The sequence below is a fragment of the Mytilus trossulus genome, chromosome 14 (genome assembly GCF_036588685.1).
Source record: "Mytilus trossulus isolate FHL-02 chromosome 14, PNRI_Mtr1.1.1.hap1, whole genome shotgun sequence".
Taxonomy (NCBI): domain Eukaryota; kingdom Metazoa; phylum Mollusca; class Bivalvia; order Mytilida; family Mytilidae; genus Mytilus; species Mytilus trossulus.
Genome location: NC_086386.1, coordinates 9,637,423 through 9,650,255, shown reverse-complemented (window position 1 = coordinate 9,650,255; position 12,833 = coordinate 9,637,423). Strand labels below are relative to the sequence as shown.

Here is a 12,833-nt window from a genome sequence, read left to right as displayed (position 1 = left end):
TTCACTTTGAAACAAATACATATACTACGAATAAAGTGGTTTGCGTTTTTCTTTTTACTTTGTAACACATACATAGGCCTATACTACGAATAAAGTGTATATTTTCTTTTGATATCATATTCAAGTTTACTATCCACGGCAGTCACAGGGTTTATTTAAAAGAGAGGGTCTGAATAATATATCAATGACCGCTGTGGATCAATTATTAAACTGAGAATTGACTGTAAAAAGAAAATACACTTTCGGGACGTCTGGAACGGGTGTTTTTAAGATCGAAATTTCAGGATTGACCATTTCGGGATACAGGATTTCTTTTTTTTTAATTTCGGGATGTCGAGATATTTAATTTGTATAATAAATTCAGAACCTAGGGATTTCATGTTTTTAAGCCCGGGATATTGGGATCAGGGCCCCTCCGCAGTGGCAGATCCAGAAATTTTCATACGCAGTGGCCTGTTGACTGCCTAAAAGAGGCCCGCTCCGGTCATGCTTCAGTGATTCCCTATATAAGCAACAAATTATTTTCCAGATAAGCGCTAAAATTATTCATGTGTCATTAAAATTAATAGAGAACAAACAAAAAAAGGATTTATTTTGTGGAAAAGGGAGGAGCCGGGCTAGAAAAACAATTATACTGTCCCAAATTACCTATGACTTTTGACCTTTCTGAAATTCTCAAGTCACTAAATATTTTACCAAAAAAAGAAGATGTGGTATGAATACCAATGAGACAGCTCTCCACAAGAGACCAAAATGACACCGAAATTAACATTCAAAGGTCACCTTACGGCCTTCAACAATAAGCAAAAGCCGATACTGTATAGTCTGATATAAAAGGCCCTGAATGACAATGTAAAACAATTCAAATGAGAAACTATCAGCCTTATTTATGTACAAAAAATGAATGAAAAACAAATGTCACTGAACCACTGAATTACAGGCTCCTGACTGGAATGTTCATAATACATGTACACTTCTCACATCAGACTCGGACTTCTCTTGAACTGAATTTTAATGTGCGTATTGTTATGCGTTTATTTTTCTACATTGGTTAGAGGTATAGGGGGAGGGTTGAGATCTCACAAACATGTTTAACCCCGCCGCATTTTTTGCCTCTGGCCTTTGTTAGTCTTGTATTATTTTTATATTAGTTTCTTGTGTACAATTTGGAAATTAGTACGGCGTTCATTATCACTGAACTAGTATATATTTGTTTAGGGGCCAGCTGAAGGACGCCTCCGGGTGCGGGAATTTCTCGCTACATTGAAGACCTGTTGGTGACTTTCTGCTGTTGTTTTTTATTTTGGTCGGGTTGTTGTCTCTTTGACACATTCCCCATTTCCATTCTCAATTTTACACTAAATGTATGTTCATAATGAAATTAATAGAAAACAAAAAATGGGAATTTTGGAAATATAGGAGGAGGGTTAAAAAAACATTTTCCTGTCCCCAAGTACCTATGACTTTTGATACTTTTCCTGAAATTCTCAAGTCGTTAAATCTTTTACAAAATTCTTCCTACAACACTTTACATCCTTTCAAATACGCTCTGAATGCCCGTGATTTCGCGGGTGTGTTCTAGTAGAAATAATGATTGGAAGACACTTTTAAGAAGAATCCGCATTTTTATATAAATAAAAAGGCATTTTTATTGAGACAATTATAGTTGCTTTGGCAGTTCTTGTTGTTGATCCCTGATAGAAATTACATTATCCTCTTCACTTTTACCAGTCTAAACTGAACCAAACATTGCATGGCAGGTGAAATATATGTTTTTTTGTAAATGAAAAGACCTTATTCTGAGTGCTCTTATGTTTCTTATTGACTATTTTGGTGACTGGTCATTGCTGATTTTTGGCAAAGATTGCTGTAACATCTTCTGTAGCTATGTTTTATTTAAACAATTAATTTTAAGAACACTATTTAGTTCTCTTTTTTTTATAGATAGTTGTAGTGTTTAAAAAGTACTTACTTGAATCAGAAATCTGGTTTGATTATTCTTTCTTCAATTTTTCCATATATGGTATCATAGAGTAATATCCGGTGGAAAGAACCTGTACTATTATTGAAATCTTTTGAATCATGTCTGAAAATAGATAATAAGATTTAAATGCCAAAGTTTAAATTTAAAAATATTTTTGTGTTGTTGATACATCATTGACATGTGTATGCAGTCTATCAGTTTAAGTTGACATTTAATACAATATGAGGTTCAAGTTTGTCAAATCCTTTTTCTTCAGTGACGTGTTGAAAGAGAAGAGTAAAAGATACAGAAAGGATATTCACACTCCTAAGTCAAAAGCAAACTGACAATGCTATGGTAAAAAACAAAAACAACAAAAAGACAAACTGTACACAAAGTACAAGAAAAAAAACCTGCAGACTTAATAGCAACATGAACCCTACTAAAAAATAAGTGGTCTCATGTGTCCAACATTCATGTATCTTCTTTACATTCTGGTTTGTCAGCTCCCCAACAGATTTGAATAAACACATCTGTACAAATATTCAGCTTCCAGCATTTTTCAGTAAAACAATAAATGAACCTAACTTTAATCTATCTGTTGTTCTGTTTGTGTGGTTATGATATTTGTACCATCAGATCTTGGCATGTTTTATCTGAAGTCTGTTGTTACTCAAACATGATGGTCATTATAAAAAAGTAGTGGGATTTTTTCAGTGATTATATTCTCCTTTAGACTTGGTTCAATAAACATCTTATATCCACATCTAGGCCAATATTTGGTTTGTCTATATATACATTTCTTACCTTTCAATACTTTTGCTGCTATCAAAAGCCTGGGATTGTTTATTCAGACATTGCCTCAATGGAAGGCAGGAAATTTTGTATGGAACACGTTTAGCCAGTTACAGAACTATAGTAGAATCAGGGTTCTGTCATGCCAATTTGAAAATCTGCAGGCGTATAGAAAAAAAATCTGTTTAACTGTGATTTTCAACAATTTCACCCTTAATTTCGGCAAAAAATCAGTGGAGCGAAACTAAACTTTAACTTGATATGTAACTCATCATGGTTATCTGACATACCAAAAGTCAGCCCAATATCTAAAGGTGTTCAAAAAAGTTTAAAGCCCATAAGAAAAAGGAGATGTGGTGTAATTATGATATAATTGCCAATCAAATAACTATCAAAATGACCTAGACGTGAGTTAATTTGAAAGAAGACTCTTGGTAGTGTGCAAATCTTCAGAGCGAGGTAGCTGGTTAAACTGAAAGATTTTGAAATTGGGAATTGCTTCTGCTTCACTCAAAATTGTGTTGAAGATTTTGAGACAGAGATAAAAAAAATTGAAACAACACATTAAATAATTTCTTGCTTCCAAAGCGCTTTTCTGGACATAACGAAAAAGGCCATAGCAGAAAAATTTCACAACAAAAACAATTTTTCAAAAACTTAAACAAGAACGTTATTGAAAATGCTATCATTTGTAACAAATGCATCCAGTTAATGGTTGGTTTTGTGAGTGTAAGGCGGGTGCCTGAACTGTGGGTTGTTGTGCCCATGTAGCTACGATATTGTGTTACATGGGACATGCCAGACATACAGATTATAAAACAAAGACAAACAGATATTCCAATGCATTCAAAGATGCCAGTGTAGACATTGAAACAGAGACCGATCTTGAATCAGATTAGCTGTTTTATATCATATAAGATCATTAAATGTGTTTGGTATTAATATTTAACCATGGCTTTTTATTGTTTTGTTAGTTTTAAGTTAAACAAACCTCAAAAATCATGTAAGCTACAAAACACATTACAACATTAACATGCTCACTCAAAGGCAACATATTTTTTTTTATATCCGTTATTTGATAAATCATATTTTAATGCTCCTCAAGGGCGTAAAAACAAACAAAATCAATATAGGATTTGATAAACCAAAACAATCGATAGTCTTGGCCTTGTTAATTGTAGGAATACCTGTTCCAGGTATGAAAATAGATGATGTGACGTATTTTCATGTACTATAATTAGTATCTATCGGGCTATTTAAAAGATGATTTGCCTTATTAATCATATGAAAAAATTCCACGGGAAATTGGCCCTGGCTCTTTATCTACATAATATGTGCCTTGGTTGCACCATATATAATTAAAAACCTGTGTTTATAAAATATCTCCTATTTTACTGACCAAATGAAGTCTATTGTGTTGTTTATTACAAATGGATTCTCACATTCTAGATTCTAACTAGAGGCTCTAAAGAGCCTGTGTCACTCACCTTGGTCTATGTGAATATTAAACAAAGGACACAGATGGATTCATGACAAAATTGTGTTTTGGTGAACATTCTTGGTGCTTGCAATTATCTCTATCTATAATGAACTTGACCTAGCAGTTACAGTGGAAAATGTTAGTAAAAATTTACAAATTTTATAATTGTTAATGATAGCTGGGCAATAACTCCTTAGGGGGTCAATTGACCATTTTGGTCATGTTGGCTTAATTTGTAAATCTTACTTTGCTGAAAATTATTGCTGCTTAAAGTTTAACTTTATCTATTATAATATTCCAGATGATAACCAAAAACAGCAAAATTCGTTAAAATTACAAATTCAGGGGCAGCAACCTAAAAATGTGTTATCCGATTCATTTGAATATTTCAGGGCAGATAGATCCTCATGACCTGACAAACTATTGAATGTGCTCCATGTCAGAATTGCTCTAAATGCTTTGGTTTTTGAGATACAAGACATCTTGGTTGGTTCAAGTCAGGTCACCAGACACATTTTTGGAAAATGACCCTTTTACTATTGACCTGAACTTCCATTACATTTCTCTGCCTACCGTGGTTCGTATTTACTTTTCATTACATTTCTCCGTCTACCATGCTTGATTTCGTGCTTATATTTTACATACAAACTGGAATCTGCTTTGAAGCAAGCATTTTTCTAGTTTCAGGATAATAACTTGTGTACAAGTATTTCTGAAATTATACAGCAATGTTTAAATCTCAAGTAGAAGGTTTAGATTCATTATACGGGTTATTGGGCCAAAGTTTAGGAATTAAGGGACAAAACAAGCATTTTTTCTAGTTTCTAGACAATAACTTGTGTGTAATTGTATTGATCTCTCTGAAATTGTACTGCAATGTACTATATAACAAAGGGGAGGCTGGGATTAAGTTTAGGGTTAATTGCCCAAAATATGTAGGAATTAGGGGCCAAAAACGGACCCAAAAATAAAGTTTGTTTCTAGTTTCCAAGCAATCATGACAATAACTTGTATTTAAGTGTATGGATCTCTCTGAAATTGTACTACAAGGTTCAATACTACAAAGGAATGCATGGGATTGAGTTTAAGGGTTATTGCTCTAAGGGGATTTCAAAAAGTTGGAGGAGAATTTTTTGTCAACCATTATTTTAAGAGCTTCCTTTTTTTTCAAAATTTCAAAATTTGAACAGTTTAAAGAAGAAATCTTTAATTACAAAGTAATATGCAATAGATTTGTTAGATCTTTGAACGCATTAATTTTGTGACAAAAACCTATATTATGTCAAACATTTTATCACAATCCAAATTCAGACAGTATCAAGCTTGAATATTGTGACCTTATTTGCCCTCACTGTTCAGGGTTAGGCCACTGTGGTCGTATGAAGCTGCGCCCTGCAGATCACCTTGTTTCCTTTGATCTTATGCTGCTTTCACACGCAATTCAAATGCAATTAGCATTAACTAATTTAAATTAGTTTAATTCTCATTCGAAGTTAAAGGGAAAATTCACGATTTTTTACTTATGGTTTAAATATGTTCATTATGACATAATATATATATTAACAAAGTTTTATCGCTATATGTGCAGTAATAAAGGAGAAATTCAATATTTAATGAAAAAATATTAACTACTTCCTGTAGGTCATGACGTTTTGTCCTGGTTTTTGCATGCCGGGATTTAAAATACAATCATTAAAAGTCTTGGTTTTTAATTATATTTTAACGTAATCGTAAGCGCGCCGATGACTTATGCTTTATATCTAAATAACCATCCGATAATAAGAAGATAAAACGCACAGACGTTCAATTGTACATATTCATGAGATAAATTTTCTATGTTAAACGTATATATTTGAATTATTTTTGTAGACAACACAAAAAGTTATAAATTTATTTTTAATTAATATATTTTTGGACTTATAAGGTGAACAAAGTAAAGTACAATAATCTGTAAAGACAATATGTTGGTGTACTCTTATTGACCTTTTACTATCTCTGCTATGACTTGGTTGATACGATGTGTGTATTCACGGTTCTGTGGCAATACTCGTAGATGGCTTGTTGAAAGGTAAATTGTTATTTGCACTTCGGTATTTAACCACGCCTCTCGGGCACACCTTGCCAGGTGTGACTGTCTATTCGGATCAGTGAATTATAAGACAAGGGAGCATTCAATACACATATTTAAAATATATATTCAAGTTGGTGAAAAATAAAAATTGATCGCAGTGGAATTATTTAATTATGTTTGGTGCTATTATTTATTTGAATTCAAATAAGTTAATTTACTAAGAAATGCACAATTTTCGGTTAAAGACGGGAAACTTAAATCATATGTCCGATTGAAATGATTTACACCTTTTGTCCTTGATTGATGTCTAATAAAAAGGAGAACTTAGAAATTATAAATAGCTTTACCAAAGTATTTTTATTTGTCTTTATTAGGCAAATAAATGAATGAGAACACTTAGATTTAGACTTTTTAAAATCCACGTATAAATTAATAACTGGAACTCACAGAAGATAACTCTACCGAAGCGGAATATAATATGAACGAATAAAGAAAAAATATTTTTCTACTTGAGAAGTTTTAAAAAATTGACAGCAAATTTAAGGTCTTCTTGGAATGGAATCGAAAAATTACGAATAGATATTCTTTATCAAGTGTGAAAAAACGTCAACCAAATTTAATCATAATCGGGGACGTCCTTATGAAAATAGTCTTCATCTCACAACGTATAATACTTAATAACTATTTGACCAAATATGTTTAAAACCAAAAGACAACGAATTTAATGTCATCTTTCCCTATTTTTGAATGTAATTATAAGTCTGTTCAACTGGCAAGGATACCCCTAAAGCGGACAAATATCTGACAAGCAGTTTATTCTTTAAATTTGCTGTCATTGAATATCAAGAAAGAAAATAAATCCCGAAAATGATTTGAAACTTTAATACTCAATACCTTTCCTAGAAAATATTCACATCCCTCGGGGATTATTAGTGTACGTCCAGTTGCATATGTCGGAACAATTGTGGTGATGACGAATTTCTTTCTTTATTCGAGAACAATCTAATTGATATATAAATCTGTGATTTTACTATGTTCATAACTTCGATGAACCAAAGCAAGTTATAGATCGACCTGTATTTAAATCAAATCTTCTTCTTCTCTTGGTATACAATAGTCAATCGAATTGGATGATTACATACTGTTGGTATACGTGGACTAGTCTATTTACAAAACTTTTACCCCAATTTGCACCAAATGTATGTTTCTTTCTTATGTTCAATGTATACATGTATATATTCTAAATTGCGCTGTAGTTCCGTAACTTTCTATCCGGGCGTATAAACGAATTGTCGACAAGTGCGAACATTTTTTTAATCAACATTTCTGGAATGATCCAACTATGTCCTTTACTATTGACAACGAGTAATAATACATTTTCCCAAATTAACCCTTGGAAAAAATATGTATATTTGTATATCTTCAATTTTTTTTAAATTTTTTTTTGTATCATTTTTTTTTTTATAAATAATATTCTTTACACCAGAAATTTTATTTATAAACAAGCGTATGAGTTAAGTAATGACTAGTATATTATATCACTTTCGGACACGCAAGACAGAGATGTATATTATTAATGCACCTGATAGTTCAAAATGGAAAGTTATAAGTTATCGGCCGTGTACACTGATCAATACCTACAGAAGTGAAACGATGCATGAACTTGCAAGCCCGACAGGAAATCGCTTGAATACCTGGACGTGTCACCTTACACCCCTCACAATACCTTTGGTAGTAATACCTTAAGCCATGCGGGTGATCAGTGGAGCGAAGATCCTAATTTATTTGAATAAAGTATATTACTTTAAAGAATTATGAACGAATTAGATTTTCGAAAACAATTTTCACGGAACACTTATTTATGATTTGAACTTTGACTTTTTAAACTAATTCTAGTATTAACAGTTTAAAAATAACAGACTATATGGTTATTAAAAAAATAAGAACATTTTCCGTATCAAGTAAGTTAGTCAGATAAAACAACCGTACGATTGACAAGATATCGACACGTAATTAAGACTACATCGGTTACTGTAGTTTTGTTTCTTTGTGGTTTATAGACATATCGTGATTTTTATTTGGACAAGATATCAAAATGGCGGAAGGCAGAGAATTGATACTCAAAATTTAAAATCGATAGTGATCTCTTATCTAGCGGAATAAAACTTTAATATTTATAAATTTGAGCATTTTTATACAGAATGGACATAATGTCAATTTTTGATTTTTTTGCGAAGTTTCCCTTTAACTTTTAATTTGTATCAACAAAAATGGATTTCTAATGTGAACTAGTTAATGCAAATTAGCCAATTCAAATAAAAAAGGGAGCAAAAGTGAACTTGATAAGCAAATTCAATTTAAATTCAATTCGAATTAAATGCAAGTGGGAACTACAATATTTTGAAGATTGTGGAGAGGACTTGATACTGGAAAATATATATGGCAATAATATCATGTGATATATCAGTGCAGCAAAATCACATGCTTAAGTTCAGCTGGCTGTCAATTCTTAAAAGTATTTTTACTTACTATTAAAGTATTTAATTATTATTGATATTCTCGACAATAAATCACAGTTAACCCTTTAACCCCCAATCCCGCCTGTAGGCGTGATGGCGACAACCATTCTTTGATGGTCCGTATGACCCTCCATACCTTTTTGGAACTACCCCACCTGAACTGTCAAGATAGCAGGGACTTCTACCAAGCAGTGCATGGTCCAAAAACTCATCTCAGACGTTTGTTTATGAAAATATGGCACTTCGAAAGCTGTTTAAGAGTTAAAAATCGGAAAAACATGAAAAGTAGCCAAAATCAGGTGGAGGTGGGCATCTTTTGATTGCCACTACATGACTGGTAGTCACTGAAGGTATAAACTATTATCGTAAATGCATGCATAGGTGTTATAGGAACACAAAGAGGCATTATATGGCCAATAGGAAACTAATCTGTAAAAGCTAGGTCACCGTTTTGTCAAAAATCTGTAAAAACACACAATTGGGCTGACCTGACTTGACAATAATAATTCGCCAGCAAGACACTTGTACTCCCAGTTAGCATGCATGGACTGCAGTAACTATAGGGTATGACCTGATTGACAGAGAAAGACAGTCTGGCCAATGTTCACCTCTCAAGGTTGTTTTAAAGTCGAAAAATAGACAGAAAATTACCATTTTTCAGTGGGGGTGGGTTCAAACACACGAGAAAATCAAGATTTATATGTACCATCATTCTATGCCATCAAAAATTTAAATGTAAAATTAATTTAGTGTGAAACCTTAAAAAGGATCTTTTAAAAGTAAATGGAGATGACACAAAGCAGCCGAGATAGATTTCCAGTACTATTTAAAACCTGCACGAAATTAAAGTTATAAGAAGTTAGATACAAAGAACATAAATCCTTTCCACCACCATTGCCAAGAAATTTTGTGACATTAAACCACTTTACAGCATTTCCGACGTGATTGGAAGTAGTACCTCCGGCCAAAGGGAACCCAGTCAAAGTGGTAGGGGTGTGCCCTATAAGTGTTGTCCAAATTAGGAAGAAACTTTATAAAACTGTACACTGACATTGTACTTACATTCATGTTACACAAATTTATATTTCTATTTAAAAAGACATTTTATTTATACACTTACAATCATAACAGTTTACAAGCAGTTTAAAGTTAGAAAAATTATAGATTAACTCTAAATTTAGTAACTTCATTTGCATTGTACTATGTTTGATTCATTTTCTTGTCAACATTACATAATGATATAGAGTATCCCATAACAACGTCAACAATGGACAATTATGACGTCACATACCTGATACCCTTTTTTTGTACTTCAGGGGTTCTAATTTTGTATACTTAAATTGTCCTGATGAAGCCAATCTAATCGGCAAAACATGTCGACAATAAAAGATGCAGTTTACTTAAGTGTTGTTGTCAATGTAGCGGTATGTCTCAATTTTTGTACAATATTTTCCTCTTGTAGTCCCAGGTTACAACAGTTCAGCAGTGTCAAACTTGCCAAGGTGATATCAAGGTCATCCAGATTGATTTGATTGGCTGTAAACTTACAGTGACAGTTATGAGGCCCTGGTCCTGGATTTTCTGTGTACAAGAGGTCCCATTGGCTGTAGTTCACAGGAAGGGCTGGACTTTTGTAACAGTGTACTTGGTCCTGACAGCAATGTGTGTTTCTATGTCTAAGATGGAACAAGATGTGTATTACTGATTGACTGTTGATGAAAGCCTGGATAGATCCAAACCCTTTAGTTGTGTAGTCATTAACCACCTTCTGTCTGAACAGTGGTGTAACAATCTCCATAAACACTGATCCAACTACAAAATAAGGTCGCTGATCTTCTCTGTCCATTATACAAAAACGAAGTTAAAGTTTTTAGTCATTTATTTTTCTTGAAATTGTATCATAGAATTGTCATTTATTTAAATGACTTTGTGTTACTTCTTTTAAGCTCACTTTTGACTTACTATATTTTTAGTAAATGTTAACCTCTGGTTATTTTCATATTAGATTTTCCTTAGTTACTTCAGTTTTGAAAAATATTACTCAGTTTTTATACCCCTGTCATCTTTAAGACGGGACGTATTATGGTATGCCGTTGTCCATCCGTCCGTCTGTCTGACCGTCGTCCACACTTCGGACAATAACTCAAAAACATTTCACCAATTTCCATGAAACTTAAGTGAATTGTTTATATCTTTGACGTAGGCTCCCTTTCATTTTTTTTTAATTTCAGATTTTAAGTTTTGGATTTATGGGGCTTTATTCATAAAAAAAAGGGGGTCCGTCGTCCACACTTCGGACAATAACTCAAAAACACTTTCACCAATTTCCATGAAACTTAAGTGAATTGTTTATATCTATTGACATAAGCTCCCTTTTGTTTTTTTTTAATTTCAGATTTTAAGTTTTGGATTTATGGGGGCTTTATTCATTAAAAAAAGGGGGATTTTTAACACTTCAGACAATAACTCCAAAAGACTTTCACCAATGTCCATGAAACTGGTGAATTGTTTATATCTATTGATGTAAGCTCCCTTTCAATTTTTATAAATTTCAGATTTTACATTTCCGTGTTATGAATTTTTATGCTTAAAAAACGGGGGATTTTCCAATTTTTGGGCAATAACAAACACTTTCACAAAATTTTATGCAACTTTGATAAATTGTTTATATCTTTTGACATAAGCTCCCTTTCCATTTTTATAAATTTTAGATTTAACGTTTTCTTAAGTAATGATTTTTTATACTTAAAAAAGGGGGATTTTATGCAACTTTGGTGAAACTTTGGTGAATATATTAATGAAACAGTTAAAAGAGCAACAGGCGTATCATGCGCTAAAGCGCAGCCGTTTATTTGTCTTGTTTCAATCAGTCTTAAAAGCAAGACTTATGCATGCTGTTTCAGTGGCAGTGCCAACAATATACTTGTTTGTGATTAGGTCAGTTTATTGGTGAACAGCTAGTGATAGATCCTTAATTTATGGTAGGTAGTTGTTCATATCAGCATTGGCTGATCTTTCCATTGAGATTATTTGACCGTCCCCCTTATTCATAGTTATTATTTAGGATAGGTAAAAGGTAACTAGTTATGGTTCATTGACCTTAAATAGTTGGAATAGTTGACATGTTTAAATATCACAATTTCAGTATACTATCAAAATTACAAAATACAGGACATATATCTGTGTCTTACTGTCAAGTTTATTTAGCATTTTACCTTAGCCTGTTAAAATCTACAAAACCATGTAGATAATATGTCCATGCTATAACAATTCAACTCTTTATTAATGATAAATGGCTGACAATTTTTGAAGGAGCTTTTAATGCTTATATGAAAGCATGCACTTGATTCTAATTGATCATTTTTGGTGAGTGTCCATTGTTGATTTCGACATAGAATCAGGATCATGAGAAATACTTGCTACATTATAGATTCTTATTAAATGTAAACAAGTGATTTGAAGTACTATACATGTATACATAATATAACTTTTTTGTTTTTACTTTAAGATATGCTGAATAATTTTTAGTACTCACTGAAATTATAAATCAAAAGTTAATTACCAGTATTTTCTTTCTTTTCTCCAATATAATAAAGATGGAGGATTCTTATCAGTTGGAAATTCCCTCTACTATATATATTTTTGAACTCGCAAATCATTTTAAGATAAAAAACACAAGTGGATCTTTAAATTTCAGTGTCAAAATTGAAATTTAAAAATTGATAAGAAGGTATAGGATTTAACAATAAACATGCTTGTTGCACTCAAAACTTAAAATTTAAAAGTATGACAATATTCAAATCACCAGGGAAGTTTTGTTATATACACAGATTTTTAAAATTTTAAGATTGAAAGGAATCTTGAATTTTACCAATCCTAACAACAGTTTTCAGTTTAAAGTAAAAATAATCTAAGAATACTTGAATGTGTGGATGACCTGTGAAAAAAAGCTTTTAATCTGACAGAATTTTGAAATCTGAAATTTATGGCAATCTGCAGAAAATG

The 12,833-nt window shown here is 32.3% G+C and overlaps 1 protein-coding gene across 1 annotated transcript in view; it reads left to right on the top strand.

Annotated features, from left to right (window-relative positions):
* Window positions 1–12,833, top strand: part of LOC134696567 (ubiquitin carboxyl-terminal hydrolase-like) — a 96,230-nt gene that overhangs the window by 31,009 nt on the left and 52,388 nt on the right. The window lies entirely within an intron of this gene.